Below are 18,991 nucleotides of genomic sequence, written 5' to 3'. Positions count from 1 at the left end.
TTTTTAGTTTGAGGTCTTACGTTTAAATATTTAATCCATCTTGAGTTAATTTTCGTATATAGCGAAATGCAGGGGTCCAGTTTCATTCTTCTGCATATGGCTTCCCAGTTATCCAAGCACCATTTTTTCTTTTATATTAATGTACATTTAGAACTATGAATTTACCCAACATATTGCTTTAACAACGTCCCGCAAATTTTGATTGACTGTGTTTTTATTTTGATTAACTTTAAAATAACTTTTGATTTTTCCTGTTACTTCTTTGTCCTGCAGATTATTTAAATGTTTATTTTCAGAATGTTTGGAAGATTTCCCAAAAATCTTTACATTATTGATATCTAATTTTTTGCATTGGATGAAAAAATATACTATATACGACTTGAGTCTGTTTTAATCTCTTAAGTCTTGGTTTATGACCCAGAAGGTGGTGTATGTTGATGGATATCTTTTGTGCACTTGAGAAGATTGTAAATTCTGCTTTTGGGTTAACTGTTCTATAAATATCAGTTAGACCAGTTGGATGATTGTGCCGCTCAAATTTTCTATATTCTTATTTTTCTTTCTGTTTACTTTCCGTGTAATTTGATCGTTTTCTAATTTCTCAGTGTGAAAGATTAAATAACTGATTTTAAAACTTTCCTTTTTTGGTAAAGATTTACTGCTCTACATTTTTATCTAAGCCCTGCCTTAGCAGACTACAACAAATTTGGGGTTATTTTGTTCTCACTTTCATTAGTTCAATGTAACTTGTAGTTTTTCTTGTGATTTGTTATTTGGGCTATGGGTTATTTTGTGGTATATTGTTTAATTTTAAAATACTTGCTTATTTTCTAGGTTTCATTTTTTTCTAATTTAATTTCATTTTGGACAGAAACATATTAATGCTACCTGTCATTTCTTTCCATTTTTTAACCTCATTAATCACCACATAAATTAATGAGATTGATAATCATTCCAATCTTCTATATCATTACCGATATTCTGTACGTTTATTCTCTCAACTCTTAAAAGAAGGGTCTTGCAGTTTTCAACTATAATTGTGGTTTGTTCTTTCTTCCCAGTTCTCAAAGTTTTTGCTTCTATTTATTCCAAAGATCTTTTAATCAGTGCATATACATTTTGGGTTATTATAGCATCTTTTTAAATTTAATCTTTTATCTTTATTAAATTAGTCTCTTTAGATTTGGAACCAACCCAAATGCCCATCAATGATAGACTGGATAAAGAAAATGTGGCACATATACACCATGGAATATTATGCAGCCATAAGAAAGAATGAGTTCATGTCATTTGCAGGGGCATGGATGAAGCTGGAAGCCATCATTCTCAGCAAACTAACACAGGAACAGAAAACCAAACACCACATGTTCTCACTCACGAGTGGGAGCTGAACAATGAAAACACGTGGACACAGGGAAGGAAATGTCGCATACTGGGGCCTGTCATCCGGTGTGGGGCAAGGGAAGGGAGAGCATTAGGACAAATATCTGATGCATGTGGGGCTTAAAACCTAGATGACAGGTTGATGGGTGCAGCAAACCACTATGGCACATATATACTAATGTGACAAACCTGCACGTTCTGCACATGTATTCCAGAACTTAAAGTGAAATTAAAAAAAAAAAAAAAAGTCTTTTTAGTCATTGGTAATGTACCTTGCTGAAATCCACTTTGATAGCGTTATAGTTTTTTCAGCTTTTCTTAGAATAGTGTTTGCGTATATAATTTTTTCTTCATTTTACTTTTACTCTATTATCTTTTCATTTAAAATAAGCTTTTTCATCAGCATGTAATTGAGTCTTGCTTTTAAATATTATAATCTTTGCCTTTTATTTATAGTGATATGTCATTTAAATTTAATGTGACTATTGCTGGGCATGGTGGCTCACGCATGTAATCCCAGCACTTTGGCAGGCTGAGGCGGGCAGATCACCAGAGGTCAGGAGTTCGAGACCAGCCTGGCCACATGGTGGAACACCGTTCCTACCAAAAATACAAAAATTAGCCGGGTGCGGTGGCGGGTGCATGTAATCCCAGCTACTCAGAAGGCCGAGGCAGGAGAATTGCTTGACCCAGGCAGGTGGAGTTTGGGGTGAGCTGAGATCGCGCCATTGCACTCTAGCCTGGGCAGCAAAGTGAGACTCTCAGAAATAAATAAATTATTTAATGTGACTACCAATATAATTTCTATTTGTTTTCTATGTGTCCCGCCTACTTGTTTTCCTCCCCTTTTTACTTTTCTCTGCTTTGTTTTATGTTGAATATTGGTATTAGTCAATATTCTCTTCTTTATTGGCTAGTAAGCTATACTTCTTTTTAAAGTGTGTACTTGAGAATTTGCAATGTATCACTTTAATTTATGAAATTCTATCTTCAAATAATATTCTACTTCTCAAGTAGTACATAAAAACTTATATACTTTATTTCCCTTCTCTTAGCCTTTGTGCGACTGTTATCATGCATTTTATTTTCCCATGTGTTATAATTCCACACTATATTATAACTAAATTAATAAAACACCATGTTAATGACTGATATCAATTTTGTGGAAAAGAGATAGTAAGAGGATATTTTGCAAAGATCACCCTTCCTTAATTATTAAGGTTCGAAAGAGAAAATGTCTGATGTTTTGACAGTCAGGAAAGATCTAATTTCTCCCAAAGGAAAATCTAATTCTTGTTGAAAAGGAAATCTTCAAGAATGAAGTTTTACAAGAAAATCTTTCTTAACTGGTAAAACATGAAAGACAATTCAGTTGTTAGGAGCATAATATGATTTATCAATGGATCAACAATCTCATATTTAAAAAGAAAAGAATAAAAAATGAAACTATATATCACCAGAGGAAATGAAATACACTTTGCCTATTCATACAATAGGAATAGTCTTGAGGGATGGTAAGTAAAGAAGACAGGGCTCATTGTAAGATTAGCCCATTTCTCCTCATGTGTTTTTATGTCTTGGCTCATTTTCTTTCTTTCTTTTGTTTTGTTTTGTTTTGAGACGGATTCTCGCTCTGTCGCCCAGGCTGGAGTGCAGTGGCGCCATCTCAGCTCACTGCAACCTTGGCCTCCCAGGTTCAAGCAATTCTCCTGCCTCAGCTATAGGCACGGGCCACCATGGCTGGCTAATTTTGGTATTTTTAGTAGAGACAAGTTTCACTGTGTTGGCCAGGCTCGTCTCCAACTCCTGACCTCGTTATCCACCCACCTCGGCCTCCCAAAGTGCTGGGATTACAGGCGTGAGTCACTGGGCCCGGCTGCTTTTCTTTCTGAAAAAATAAACAAAATTATTCCCTATGGTTAAAAAAAGTATAGTGCAAGATTCCATGTTATTATGTCATAAACAGAAAATGCTAGGATAATACTTTCAGTAACGTAAAACAAATTATATCACAGTGGAGGTTAGGACAAAGCATCCAATATGTGTATTGATTTGATTACCAGGCTATTGTTCAGTTGTTAGCAAAATGATGTTATAACTGCAGCTTTAAGTAAATTCATTTGCAGCAGAGTTACTTTGCCTCTTCTTGCATCAATAGTTTTAATTAAACTTGTTGTTATTAAGGGTAATTAAAGCCAATATATTTTCACTTTAACTTACAAATACAAGTTTAAAATGAAGGTAAATGAGGGAAGATACAGAGAAACAGAATGTATGTTTTCTTTATGAAATACTACAGCCAATTTAGTATCCTAAATTTCTCCAGCAGGCAATAAAATCCCACACTTAGCTTTGCCCCAAAGCAAAAATTTCATCATTAATCAGAAATTATCGCATCACTTATCGTTCTCAGGTGTGTAATACCGATACTATTGTTTGCATTTCTGAAGTTGTTTCAAAATAAAATAATAGTTTTTCTCTGTCAAGTAAGACCTCATTAAAAAATAATGAAATTATTTTTTTTGAGGAGAAACGTGTATTTAGACCATGTTTCAGAAACAGTGGTAATGCATTTAGGATGAGGAGAAAACATACTATTACAGTAATGATCTTCTAGATCATTTAATTAATTATCTATAATTATTTATTTCACGAGAACTCATTTTGGTATATTGAGTGAGGCAGGGTCATAATTTTATTTTTCAATTTTATTTAATCAATTTTCCAAGAACCATTTTGTTGAATAAATATCTCCCTATGCATATGGAATGCTTAATGTATTATACCGTGTTTGCATTTATCTTAGTGTGATCCTATGTTTTATATTCTATTGACTTATTTTTTTCAGTATCAAACTGTTCAGTTGAGTTTTGAGTTCTATAATTGAGTTTCATTCAGTGTTTTTGTTTGTTACAACCACTTTTTAAAATTTTCATATTCATATTTATTTTCAACTTGTATTTGAGCTTTTAGTTTGTCGAATTAATTAAAAGAGGTGATTTAAAATCTATATTTATCTTACTACTAAAAAGTTGTATGTTTTCTCATATTTTATTGTGCGCTTAGAATTTAATGATTGTGAATAGCCTATATTCATGCTGTAATATTTTTTCTGTTGGTCTTTCCTTATGTCCTTTTTTCTTTGTCTTTTTATGGGTAGTTAATTTAATTGAGGTATAACTTACTGTATTAGGGTTCTCCAGATGGACAGAACCAGTATGATACATTTATATACAAAAGGGAGTTTATTGGGGAGAATTGGCAAGCAGGATTACAAGGCGAAGTACCAGGATAGGCCTCCTGCAAGCTGGGGAAGAGAGAAGCTGGTAGAAGTCCAAGTCCAAAAGCCTCAAAACCAGGGAAGCTGAGAGACTGCAGCCTTCAGTCTGTGGTTGAAGGCCCAAGAGCCCCCAGCAAGCCACTGGTACAAGTCCCAGAGTCCAAAGGCCAAAGATGTCCAAGGGCAGGAGAAGCAGAAGCATCCAGCATGGGAAAAAGAAGGAAGAAGACCCAGCAAGCAAGGTTATCCTGCTGCCTTCTTCCTGCTTTGTTCTAGGCAGCTGGCAGCCGGTTGCATGGTGCTCACCCACATGGAGGGTGGGTCTTCCTCTACCAGTCCACTGACTCAAATGTCGATCTCCTCTGGCAACACCCTCACAGACACACCCAGAAATAATACTTTACCAGCCATCTAACATCATTCAATCCAATCAAGTTAATACCTAATATTAATCATCACACTCATCTTCACTAAAAGTTGGCCTTCTTGTGAACAGTACTATTTGTTTTGACAAATGCATGCAATCTTGTAACTACTACATAAACCAAGATATAGAACCATTGTGTCACCCTCCAAATTTCCTTTTGTACCCACTTTATAGTTTAATTTCTCCCCACCCCCCTCTCAACTGCTGGTAATCACTGATCTGTTCTCTATATTTTTGTCTTTTTGAGATGTTCTAGTATGAAATGTTACAGTGGTCTTTTGAATAGGGCTTCCTTATCTCAGCATAATGCATTTGAAATTTATTCATGTTGTTATATGTATCTCTAAATCTTCAGCAGTATTTGTTGTCATCTATCTTTAGGTTACAGCAACCCAGGTAGGATAACATCTGGTCTTGATTTGCATTTCCCTAATGTAATAATGTTGAGTATCTTTTTCATAAGCTTGTTGGCCATTTGTATATCTTTCCTTAGAGAAATGTCTATTTAAAGCCTTTGCCTATTTTTAAAATTGTTTTTATTGGCCCAGCTTAGCATCATAAATATTTATTTGTTTCTTCTAAGAGTTTTTCTAGATTTTGCTCTTTAATTTAGGTGGATGATCCATATTGAGTTAATTTCTGTGTAAGGTGTATGTTTTGAGTCCAAATTCATCATTTTGCATATAGATAGCCAATTCTTCCAGCACCAGTTTTTTGAAAAGACTACCCTTTTTCCATTTAATTGCTTTGGCACCGTTGCATTACCATAGAAATTTTAGAATCAGCTTTGTTATAAATTTCAGCAAAAAAAAAAAATGCAGTTGAAATTTTTAATAGAGATATCATTAAATATGTAGATCAATTTGGGGAGTATTATAGTAACAATATTAAGCCATTTTTCTTCAGTGCGAAAAATGTACTGTTTAGCATTTCTTATAGGTCAGCTTTGATGGAATAAATTTTCTTTATTTTTTGTTAAAATGTATTCATTTTACTTTTTTTCTTGAAGGATATTTTTGAGCTGTCTTCTTTCAGCAGTTTAAAGATGTTTTTCACTCTCATGTGGCCTCCAGGGTTTGTGATTCAAAGTGAACTATTAACTGGATCACTTGTTCTGCTCTAAGTAATGTGTCATTTTTCTCTTGCTGCTTTCGGAATTTTCGCCTTTTCTTTGAATTTAACAGTTTCAACATGATGTGACTCAGCATGGTTTTCTTGAGAATTTATTTTGCTTGGTGTCCATTGAATATCTTGTAGTAAATAATTTTCTGCCTTTCATCATTATATTTTGCAAGTTTTCAGCCACTATTTCTTCATTTTTTTTCTGATTTATTCTGTTTCTCCTCTCTTCCAGGGATTCCAATTACAAGTATGTTAGGCTGTTTTGTATTATCCAACAGATCCTTCATAATCTGTTCTATTTGTGTGTGTGTGTGTGTGTGTGTGTGTGTGTCTGTATATCCTGTACATTGGATAATTTCTATATATTTATTTCCATGTTCTCTTATTGTTTTTCATATCCACTTTACTGTTAAATTCATCTAGTGACTTTTATATTTAAAATATGATATTTTCCAGTTCAAGAATTTGCATTTTTTATTGTTTCCATTTATCTCCTGAGATTTTTTATAATTTCGTTTATTTTGAATAGACTTTGATTTACTTCATTTAGGTTCATTAAAATGACCACTTTTAAAATATTATGTGCTATTTCTAAAATCTGTTTCATCTCAGGGTCAGACTTGATTGATTTTCCTTCTTTTGAGATTTTCCACTGGTTCCACTGGTTATTTTGAAAGAATCATGGATATTATAAATACTAATTTGTGAATATTCTGAATTCTGTTATTAACCTGATGAGTTCCTCTATTTGTTTTTATGCTGGTAATTATCTTGACTGAACTTGCACTGTAAACTTTGTTTATTGGACATCTCTGTCTCAGTTCAGATCGTTATCTTTTCATTTTGTCTTTGTTTCTGTTCTGCACATGTGTGTTTCGGAGGTCACACAGAGATGTTGGTATACATAATTTTGAGATATTTTCCTTTTGGTATTCTGTGTTGTTGTTGTATTTTTTTCAGCAGCCATGATTTCCTTAGATTCAGTTCTGTGTTTTTGTTGGCCAAAAAGATTCTGTTCCTCTCGTGATGACTTCAGCCATATACACAGGGAAGAAAGATTTCTGTTTTTTTTTTTTTTTTTCCAACTTCTGGAATTATCTGTCACTTAACATTTGGCAGAATTTCTATCTAGCTCCACCTGAGTCCTTTTCACATTCCTCCATGCTTATTGACTTGTTCAGGTGTCTGATTGTTGAAGTGATTTTGGCAATATTGTCTTTATATATAATTGTCTATGTTTCCAAGATTTTCAATTTCAGTTTTCATAAAATTTTACACAAATACATCCTGATGAACAAACACCTATTTTATATCTTTGCCTATTTCCTCCTCCATTCCAATTTTGTTCATCTATGTACCCTATAATTTTCTTGAATAGACTGGCTAGAGCAGTGGTTATAAATCAATGGTGTGAGAAACAAAATTACTATTTAATTCATAATTTCAATGATTCTCTTTCAAAACACATATCTGTATGAGCAAGTTGTTAGTACTTAATACAGATTGCCCATTTATAACTTCCTGGTGCAGTATGTTTTGTTATCTAAATAATTATGGGTTAGACATCTAATAAATATACAATTCTTGGTGCCTGAAAAATAGCAAATATCCAATAGATAATATTAGGTCCATGACCACAATAATACTACCTCAGTTAAAATTTCCAAGAGCCCTAAGGTAAATTTTAACCCTATTTTATAGAAATAAGTTTCAAATCTCAGAAATGTTAGGGAATGTTATGGAATTATTTAGTAGGCTGCAGTCCTGGATTTTGAAACTAGGCTGTTTTAACCATTATTCTGTCCTGTTGGTGTGGTACAGTTGGTTTCATTATGCCTCATTATGACGACTCCCCTCTGCCTTGTTATATGTGCTAGGTTCTATCATGGGAAACCAAGAAGGTGACAAATTGTCAGGCTTTGGATCTTATAGGCCACAGAGGAGGTAAACACATTCACAAATTTCTAAAACACAAGTGAGAATACAGTAAGACCTGTGAGAGTCCCAGAAAAAGTGGTATGGATTTCAGAGAAGCAACAAAGTACTCCTGGTAGCCAGAATCAAGGAAGGCCTCATATAGGAGGAATATTTCAGTCGGGGCCTAAAGGTTACTTTGAATTTAGATATTGAAAGACGGGATACAGTTATAATTTCATGCAAATAAACAACATGAACAATGGCAGAAAAGGAGCTTGTGTCCAGAACAGTGAGTTTTGTTCCTCTATTTTGTCAGATGCGGAAGCTGAAATAAGGGAGAAGGCTTGGAAGAGATATATAAATAAAATGCTAAAATACCTTATGTAACAGATGAATGAGTTCTGGTTTCATTTAGTAGCAAAGGTGGAGACAGTTGTAGGTTTTGATCAGAAAAGTGACATGATGTGATTTATCATTTTTAATATTGTGTTGGTGTAATGTTTTGTACTGATTTATAAGAGCTGCTTGATTGCAAATGTGTTAATATTATTTGTATTACAAATATTTCCACAAATATTCCTATGTCCATTTGACCTTATTTGCTTTTTAGGTTTCAGTCATTTTTAAAAACAATAATTCTTAGATGATTTCTACTTTAATATTGTATTACATAAATACCAATACTGGCATACCTCAGGAATGTTGAGGATTTGGTTCCAGAGCGCTGCAGTACGAGTGAATATCACAATAAGGAAAGACAAATTTCTGTGATTCCCAGTGCATATAAAAGTCATGTTCACACTATACTGTAGTCTAATAAGTGTGCAAATGAATAATATGTAAGAAAAGTGCATACCTTAATTTAAAAATAGTCTATTGCTAAAAAAAATATGCTAATGATCATTTGAGCCCTCAACAACTTCTAGTATTTTTGCTGGTGGAAGGTCTTTCCTTACTGTTGATGGCTGCTGACTAGTCAGGGTGGTGGTTGCTGAAGGTTGGGGTGGCTGTGGAAATTTCTTGAACTATGACAACAATGAAGATTGCCACATCAATTGACCCTTTTTTAAACAAAAGATTTCTGTTGATGTTGATACTTTGACCTCCTCCCATGTGTCATGAATGTTCCTGATGTCATCTAAAATAGTGAATTTTTTTGAAAAGCGTTTTAATTGTTTTTGGAAAGATCTATCAAAGGAATCACCGTCGATGGCAGCTATAGCCTTACAAAATATATTTCTTAAATTAGACAAATTGAAAGTTGAAATTACTCTATGATCTATGGGCTGCAGAATGAATGTTGAGTTAGGAGGCATAAAAACAACATTCATCTCCATCAGAGTTCTTGGGTGTATTGTCAGTGGGCAGTAATATTTTAAAATAAATCCTTTTTAAATTCTGAAATTGAAAAAAATGTATGTAAAAGTCAGTAAAACAAAGAAAAATGGTGTTTGAAAATACCAACAAAATTGACCAAACTTTAGCCAGACTAAGAATAGAGAAGACCAAAATAAATAAAATCAAAGACGAAAAAGGAGACATTAGAACTGACATTACAGAAAGTCAAAAAATCATTAGAGATTACTATGAGCAACTATATGCCAATGCATTGAAAACCTAGAAGAAATTGATAAATTCCTAGACACATAAAACCTGCCAAGATTGAGCCAAGAAGAAATTCAAAACCTGAATACACCAATAACAAGTAGTGAGATTGAAGCTGTAATAAAAATGTCTTTGAGCAAAGAAAAGCCTGCGACCTAATGACTTCACTGCTGAATTCTACCAAACATTTAAAGAGAATACCAATCCTACTCAAACTGTTGTGAAAAATGGAGGAGGGAATACTTCCAAACTCATTCTATGAAGCTAGTAATACTCAGATACCAAACCAGACAAAGACACATTAAAAAAAAAAAAAACTACAGGCCAATATCCCTGATAAATATTTATGTAAAAATTCTCAACAAAACACTAGCAAACCAAATTCAACAATACATTAAAAACATCATTCATCATGATCAAGTGGGATTTATCCCAGGAATGCAAAGATGGTCAACATATACAAACTGATCAATGTGATACATCTTAACAGAATAAAGTACAAAAGTCAAATGATCATTTCAATTGAGCTGAAAAAACGATTTGATAAAGTTTAACATCTCTTCATGATAAAACATCCTCAAAAAAATAAGGTGTAGAAGGAACGTACCTCAAAATAGTAAAAGCTGTATATGACAGACCCACAGCTAGTATCATACTGAATTTAGAAAAACTGAAAGCCTTTCCTCTAAGATCTGGAACATAACAAGAATGCCTACTTTTAACCACTGTTATTCAACATTGTATTGGAAGTCCTAGCTAGAGCAATCAGAAAAGGGAAAGAATTAATGACATCTACGTTGGAAAGGGAAAAGCCAAACTATCGTTGTTTGCACATAATAAGATCTTACATTAGGAAAAACCTAAAGACTCCACCAAAAAACTATTAGAAGTGCTAAACAAATTCAGTAAAGTTGCAGGATATAAATTTAACATGCTAAGATGGCTAGCGTTTCTCTATGCCAACAGCAAACGTTCTGAAAAAGAAATCAATTAAGTAATGACATTTACAAAAGCTATAAATAAAGATAGGAATAAACTTAACCAAAAAAGTAAAAAGCGTCTACAATGAAAACTATAAAACATTGACATGTACAAAATTGAAGAGAGGACACAACAAAATAGAACGTTATTCTATGCTTGAATTGGAAGATTCAATATTGTTAAAAATGTCCGTACTACCTAAAGCAGTCTACAAATTCAATACAATTTCTATCAATCAAAATAACGATATTTCTCATAGCAATAGAAAAAATAATCCTAAAATTTATATGGAACCACAAAAGACCCAAAATAGACAAAGCCACCCCAAGCAAAAAGAAAAAAACTAGGCTTATGCCTATAATCCCAGCAATTTGGGAGGCCGAGGCCGGCTGGATCACCTGAGGTCGGGTGTTCGAGACTAGCCTGGCCAACATGGTGAAACCCCATCTCTGCTAAAAATAATTAGCTGGGCATGGTGGCACATGCCTGTAATCCCAGCTACTTGGGAGGCTGAGGCAAGAGAATGGCTTGAACCTGGAAGGCGGAGGTTGCAGTGAGCTGAGATTCCACCACTGCACTGCAGCCTGGGCAACAGAGTGAGACTCTGTCTCAAAAAATAAAAAGAATGAAACTGGGGGAGTCACATTATCTGACTTCATATTACACTGCAGAGCTACAATAACCAAACAGCATGGTACTGGCATAAAAACAGACCCATAGCCCAGTGGAACAGAAAAGAGAACCTAGAACCATATTCACACATCTACAGTAAACTCATTCTCAACAAAGATGCCAAGAACCTACATTGGCGAAAAGACACTCTCTTCAATAAATGGTGCTGGGAAAACTGGATATCCATATTCAGTAGAATGAAGCTATACCTTTTTGGGGTAAGTCCATAGAGTAAAATGAAAGCAAGTTTACTTGAGAAGTAAAGGAACAAAAGAATGGCTACTCTGTAGACAGAGCAGCAGCATGGGCTTCTTGACTGAGTATACTTATAGTTATTTCTTGGTCATATATTAAAGGATGGATTATTCATGAGTTTTCTGGGAAAGGGGCAGGCAATTCCTGGAAGTGAGGGTTCCTCCCCCTTTTAGACCATACAGAATAACTTCCTGGTGTTGCTGTGGCATTTGTAAACTCTCGTGGTGCTGATGGGAGTGTGTTTTAGCATGCTAATGCATTATAATTAGCATGTAATGTGCAGTGAGGATGACCAGAGGTCACTTTCATTACTATCTTGGATTTGGTGGGTTTTGGCTGGCTTCTGTACTACATCCTGTTTTATCAGCCGGGTCTTTATGACCTGTATCTTGTGATATAGTCCTGTGGACCTCCTATCTCATCCTGTGACTACGAATGCCTAACCTCCTGGGAATGTGGTCCAGGCCTTCGTCTTAATTTACCCAGCCCCTTTCAAGATGTAGTCACTATGCTTTGAATGTCTCTGACACTGTGGGTGTCAAAAGAAAATCTTTAGACAAATTAAACAGAACTGAATTGCACAAAGAATGATTAGTGAATCAGGCAGCCCTTAGACCAGAGTAGATTCAGAGAGATTCCAGAGCTGCCATGTGGCCAGAGAGGATTTAAGGAGAGAAAAAGAAAAGTACAGAAAATGGAAGCTAAGTACCGAAACAGCTGGATTGGTTACAGTGTGGCGTTTGCCTTATTTGAACATGGTGTGAACAGTTGGCCACCTTTGATTGGCTGAAACTCAGTGATTAGCACAACAGTAGGTTACAGTCTATTTATATACCCAGTTAGGTTATAGTTTAGTGTGTACAGAGAAACCTTTAGGCTGAACTTAAAACATGGAAAAAGGTGGCTCTATGCTAAACTTAATTAGACGAGGGTCACATGTCAGAGCTGTTCCACTGGAGCAGGGGAGCAGGGGTACTTATATTTCTATACCATGATGTCATTAGCCTAGGGATATATGTGAGGAATGTAAATTCCCAGGTACCTCTTGATCTTCTTGGGTGTGGTCAGGGATCCCAGCAGCCTGAGGGGATTCCTCCAACAAAGAGTGCACCAACAGTAGTGCTGGCTTTTGGAAGTTAAAACACACCAGGAGCCTGTGTGCATGAGAATGGCAGAGGGATCCAAAGGAATGTGCACAGAAGACTGACAGAGTCTAGTGTAGGACTCCAAATACCAAGTTTATTTCCTGAATTAATTTTTAGCTTGAGATGAGATGATACGTGAAGTTGTTACTGGTGGAACATATCCTGGTTACTGGGGGCAAATCCATACGAGTCTGCAGCAACCTCAATTCTTCCTCAGTTGTTGCCTCCTTATACCCCTCAAGTGAGGGGCATAAGGCAGAAAAAGAGACTGAAGCAAGTTGCAGAGCAGAAGGGGAAGTTTATTTAAAAAGGTTTTAGAACAGGAAAGAACGCTTAGAAGAGACCGAAGTAGGCAGGTGGAGGTCAAGTGTGGTGTTTAACCTTGATCCTAGGACTTCATGGGCTGGCCCCTCTCCCATGATTCTTTCCTTAGGATGGGCTGGCTGCATGTGCAGTGCCCCTGTAACCCTTGGGAAGTGAGCACATGCAGTGTGTTTAGGAAGTTGTATGCATGCCCATTGGAATCTTTCTTCCGTTTTCTGGTAGTTTGTCCCTGGAAGGTCGTATGCGGCCATTTTGTCTCTCTCTTTTTTTTTTTTTTAAATTTTATTTTATTATTATACTTTAGGTTTTAGGGTACATGTGCATAATGTGCAGGTTTGTTACATATGTATCCATGTGCCATGTTGGTTTGCTGCACCCATTAACTCGTCATTTAGCATTAGGTATATCTCCTAATGCTGTCCCTCCCCCCTCCCCCCACCCCACAACAGTCCCCGGAGTGTGATGTTCCCCTTCCTGTGTCCATGAGTTCTCATTGTTCAATTCCCACCTATGAGTGAGAACATGCGGTGTTTGGTTTTTTGTCCTTGTGATAGTTTACTGAGAATGATGTTTTCCAGTTTCATCCATGTCCCTACAAAGGACATGAACTCATCATTTTTTATGGCTACATAGTATTCCATGGTGTATATGTGCCACATTTTCTTAATCCAGTCTATCGTTGTTGGACATTTGGGTTGGTTCCAAGTCTTTGCTATTGTGAATAGTGCCGCAACAAACATACGTGTGCGTGTGTCTTTATAGGAGCATGATTTATAGTCCTTTGGGTATATACCCAGTAATGGGATGGCTGGGTCAAAGGGTATTTCTAGTTCTAGATCCCTGAGGAATCGCCGCACTGACTTCCACAATGGTTGAACTAGTTTACCGTCCCACCAACAGTGTAAAAGTGTTCCTATTTCTCCACATCCTCTCCAGTACCTGTTGTTTCCTGACTTTTTAATGGTGGCCATTCTAACTGGTGTGAGATGGTATCTCATTGTGGTTTTGATTTGCATTTCTCTGATGGCCAGTGATGATGAGCATTTTTTCATATGTTTTTTGGCTGCATAAATGTCTTCTTTTGAGAAGTGTCTGTTCATGTCTTTTGCCCACTTTTTGATGGGGTTGTTTGTTTTTTTCTTGTAAATCTGTTTGAGTTCATTGTAGATTCTGGATATTAGCCCTTTGTCAGATGAGTAGGCTGCAAAAATTTTCTCCCATTCTGTAGGTTGCCTGTTCACTCTGATGGTAGTTTCTTTTGCTGTGCAGAAGCTCTTTAGTTTAATGAGATCCCATTTGTCAATTTTGGCTTTTGTTGCCATTGCTTTTGGTGTTTTAGACATGAAGTCCTTGCCCACGCCTGTGTCCTGAATGGTATTGCCTAGGTTTTCTTCTAGGGTTTTTATGGTTTTAGGTCTAACATGTAAGTCTTTAATCCATCTTGAATTAATTTTTGTATAAGGTGTAAGGAAGGGATCCAGTTTCAGCTTTCTACATATGGCTAGCCAGTTTTCCCAGCACCATTTATTAAATAGGGAATCCTTTCCCCATTTCTTGTTTTTGTCAGGTTTGTCAAAGATCAGATAGTTGTAGATATGCAGCATTATTTCTGAGGGCTCTGTTCTGTTCCATTGATCTATGTCTCTGTTGTGGTACCAGTAGCGTGCTGTTTTGGTTACTGTAGCCTTGTAGTATAGTTTGAAGTCAGGTAGTGTGATGCCTCCAGCTTTGTTCTTTTGGCTTAGGATTGACTTGGCGATGCGGGCTCTTTTTTGGTTCCATATGAACTTTAAAGTAGTTTTTTCCAATTCTGTGAAGAAAGTCATTGGTAGCTTGATGGGGATGGCATTGAATCTATAAATTACCTTGGGCAGTATGCCCAGGAATTTGCATCTCCCTGGCATCTGCATTCAGTTAACACTTCAGTGCAACAGGTGTGGACCATCAGGAAATGGCCTCTCCCTCACACTGGCTGACAATTTATCACTTTTAGAGAGGCAATGTGATAATTGCGGAACCATCATTACACAACATTCCTTGTGAGTGGGGTAAGAGCCCTCTCCTGCCGTGCTCATGGCTGTGTAACTACCTCTAACAAAGTCATTATCTGTGAATCAAAATATTTTATGACCTTAACAAATATTTATTGAATACCTTCCATGTCAAGCATAGCTTCATGCAGGCGATAAAACACCACCAAGATAAAAATCTCTGATAAGATAGTCACATGATAACAACTTTAAATAAAAGAAGCACTTAGGATGAATGCCAATGATTAGCTTGCTCTACTACCCAATATATTTGGTCTTCAAACCTTTCCATTTTTTTTTTGTTTTATTTGTTTGTATGTTTTGGAAATTGTAGCACTTTCCTTGGTGAGAGGTTTTGAGGTTATTCCTGGCTGACCTCCTTTTCTCAAAAGTGATTAACCCTAGGTAATAGAAAAGTGTGCAGCAGTCTCCCCAGCTTCTACTCTAGCTTGTGGTAGCTCCCAGCTGTGAGTCAGCCTTAACTCTCATCGCTGTTCTTGGTAGTGGAGCTCATGAGGACCAGTGCACAGCTGTCTTTTTCTCTCAGCAGTAATTCTCACCTACTTAAGGATGTCACTCCTGCTGTTATATCCTTTTTCTTCTCATGCATCCATGTAACAATTTGTACTGGATCATTTCCATCATGCCCACATGAGGGCTTTTGAATTTATTATTCCTTCTGCTTGTTATACTCTTATCCTGTTATATATATATATATATATATATATATATGTGTATATATGTATATATATGAGTGTATATATGTGTATATGTGTGTGTATATATATATATACATAATTTCTATAGCTTTTGGGTACAGGTGGTTTTTGGTTACATGGATGAGTTCTTTAGTGGTAAATTGTGAGATTTGAGTGCACCCATCACCCGAGCAGTGTACACTGTACCCAACATGTCATCTTTTGTCTCTCACCGCTCCCCTAACCTTCCCCACTGAGTCTCCAAAGTCCATCATATTACTCTCTAGGTCTTTCTGTCCTCATAGCCTAGCTCCCACTTATGAGATCATACAGTATTTGGCTTTCCATTTCTGAGATACTTCTTTTAGCATAATGGCCTCCAGTCTTCTCCTGTTTTTTGCACTATAGCGTAGTGGTGTTACTAGAAAGGGGTCCCGATCCAGACCCCAGGAGAGGGTTCTTAGATCTCACGCAATAAAGAATTTGAGGTGAATCTGTAGAGTAAAGTGAAAGCACGTTTATTAAGAAAGCAAAGGAGTGAAAGAATGTCTACTTCATTGGCAGCAGCATGGGCTGCTCAACTGCTTATACTTATTGTTACTTCTTGATTATATGCTAAACAAGGGGTGGATTATTCATGAGTTTTTTGGCAAAGGGATGGGCAATTCCCAGAACTGAGAGTTCCTCCCCTTTTTAGACCATATAGAATAACTTCCTGATGTTGCCATGGCATTTGTAAACTGTCATGGCACTGGTGGGAGTGTCTTTTAGCATGCTAATGCATTATAATTAGCACATAATGAGCAGTGAGGACAAGCAGAGGTCACTCTCATTGCTGTCTTGGTTTTGGTGGGTTTTGGCTGGCCATGTGTTTGTGACTTGTATCTTGTGCAGATCTCCTATCTCATTCAGTGACTAAGAATGCCTTACCTTCCTGGGAATGCAGCCCAGTAGGTCTCAGCCTTATTTTACCCACCCGCTATTCAAAATGAAGTCATTCTGTTTCAAATGCCTCTGACAGTGGTGGAGAACACCAGGTTTTGAAATAAAACTACCTGCATTTGAATCCTGTCTCTGCCTCCTAACTTTGTCAGGTCACTTAATTTCTTGGTGCCTCAATTTCCTCGTACGTAATATGTGGATAATGATAACACTTTGTAGAGATGTTATAAGATTAAATAAGTTAAAGCATGTGAAGTGCTTAAAAATATGCCTAACACTAGTAGGTACTCAAAAGTTAGGTATAACTTATATATACTCAAAAGTTAGGTATAATTAACTCAGATATCATAACCCTGGTACTTTCCTTAAATAACCATCCAATCACTGTAAATCACATTATCCTGCATATTTCAGTCAAAGTATTACGTATCGTAATCTGTAATTGACTTGCTTGTCGATCTCTTCACCATCACATACCCTCCAAAAACATACAAAAAAATGACCTTCAAGAGCTCCAATACTTTGTCTAGTTTAACCAGTGCTGTATCCCTCAGATCTAGAATAGCACCTGGCACATAGCAGGTGTTAAATAAACATTTGCTCAGCCAGTAAATGTTAAATAAATCACTGATATTTTTTTAAAGATAGCTGTGCCAGGCGTGGTGGCTCATGCCTGTAATCCCAACACTTTGGGAGGCCAAGTTGGGTGGATCACCTGAGGGTCAGGAGCTCGAGACCAGCCTGACCAATATGGTGAATCCCCATCGCTACTAAAAAATACAGAAATTAACCAGGCGTGGTAGTGTGTACCCATAACCCGAGCTACTCAGAAGGCTGAGACAGGAGAATTGCTTGAACTCAGGAGGCGGGGAGGTTGCAGTGAGCCAAGACTGCACCACTGCACTCTAGGCTGGGCGACAGAGCGAGACTCCATCTCAAAAAAAAAAAAAAAAAAAAAAAAAAAGCTGAGTCCTCTAGCGGTGGCAACAATGATGCACAGCCCTTTCTTTAAACAAACTTTACTGCATATATTTAAGGCATGTATACAACATGATAATACAAGATATATATATATATATAGTAAAATGGTTCCTGTGGTGGAACAAATGAACATATCCATCATCTCATATAGTTATCCATTTTTCCCACAATGATAGCAGCTAAATTCAAGGTGTAAACATCTTAAATACAATACACTGTTATTAACTATAATCCTCATGTTGTACATTAGATCTTTGGACTTGCTCATACATATTTGCTACTTTGTACCCTTTGACCTACATCTCCCTATTTCCTCTCCTTACTCCTGACTCTGATAATCACTGTTTTATTTTTTATCTCTATATTTGACCTTTTTAATTTTGCATATAAGTGAGTTAATTTTCTTTCTCTGTCTGGCTTATTCTATTTGGCATAATGTCTTTTAGGTCTATCTGTGTTGTGGCAAATGGCAGGATTTCCTCCTTTTTTAAGGCTGAATAATATTCCATTGTGTGTATGTGTGTATATATGTATGTGTATGTATATACATATACCTGTGTCTATAGAGACAACACCATTTCTTTATTCATCCATTGATGGACACCTATATTGTTTTCTATATTTTGGCTATTGTGGATAATGCTGCAATGAACATAGAAGGATACATAACCCTTCTGAAATATAGCTTCTTCAATAAACTTGTCAGTTAATTTATCTGGGTTGTTTGCGTTTACCTACTTTCCAAAAGAATTTGGCCTTACAGAGGAAAACTCAGATAAATTTAAAACAAGGGAAAAATAAAGAATCAAAACGAATACAAATCACATATAACTGAAGGTTACGTTTAGCTGTTAATGCACAAAACTGATGGTGACAGGTGTTTTGTAAACGTTACACCATGTTATTGCCACAATAAACTTCTTAAATAGATTATTATCCCTGCTTTACAGTGAGGATATTGACAGCTAGACAAAAAGAAGTATTTTTAGAACCACAAGTGATTAAAATGAACCATGCCAATTGGTTATAAAAGGTGGATTTTCTTTGCTTTCTGTAAGAGACATTGGAGAGATGAATACTTATATAGAAGGCAGTGAACAGCACATTACATACTGGCCATTGATGAAAAAAATTAGGGTGAAACAGTTATAAATAATGAAAATGTTTCTAAAAGGAAGTAAAATACAATAATCAAGATACAGAGCTCTTGATTACATGATTTCGCATAA

The sequence above is a fragment of the Symphalangus syndactylus genome, chromosome X (genome assembly GCF_028878055.3).
Source record: "Symphalangus syndactylus isolate Jambi chromosome X, NHGRI_mSymSyn1-v2.1_pri, whole genome shotgun sequence".
NCBI lineage: Eukaryota > Metazoa > Chordata > Mammalia > Primates > Hylobatidae > Symphalangus > Symphalangus syndactylus.
The sequence above is the reverse complement of the archived record's forward strand: the minus strand, read 5'-3'. Positions refer to the sequence as shown.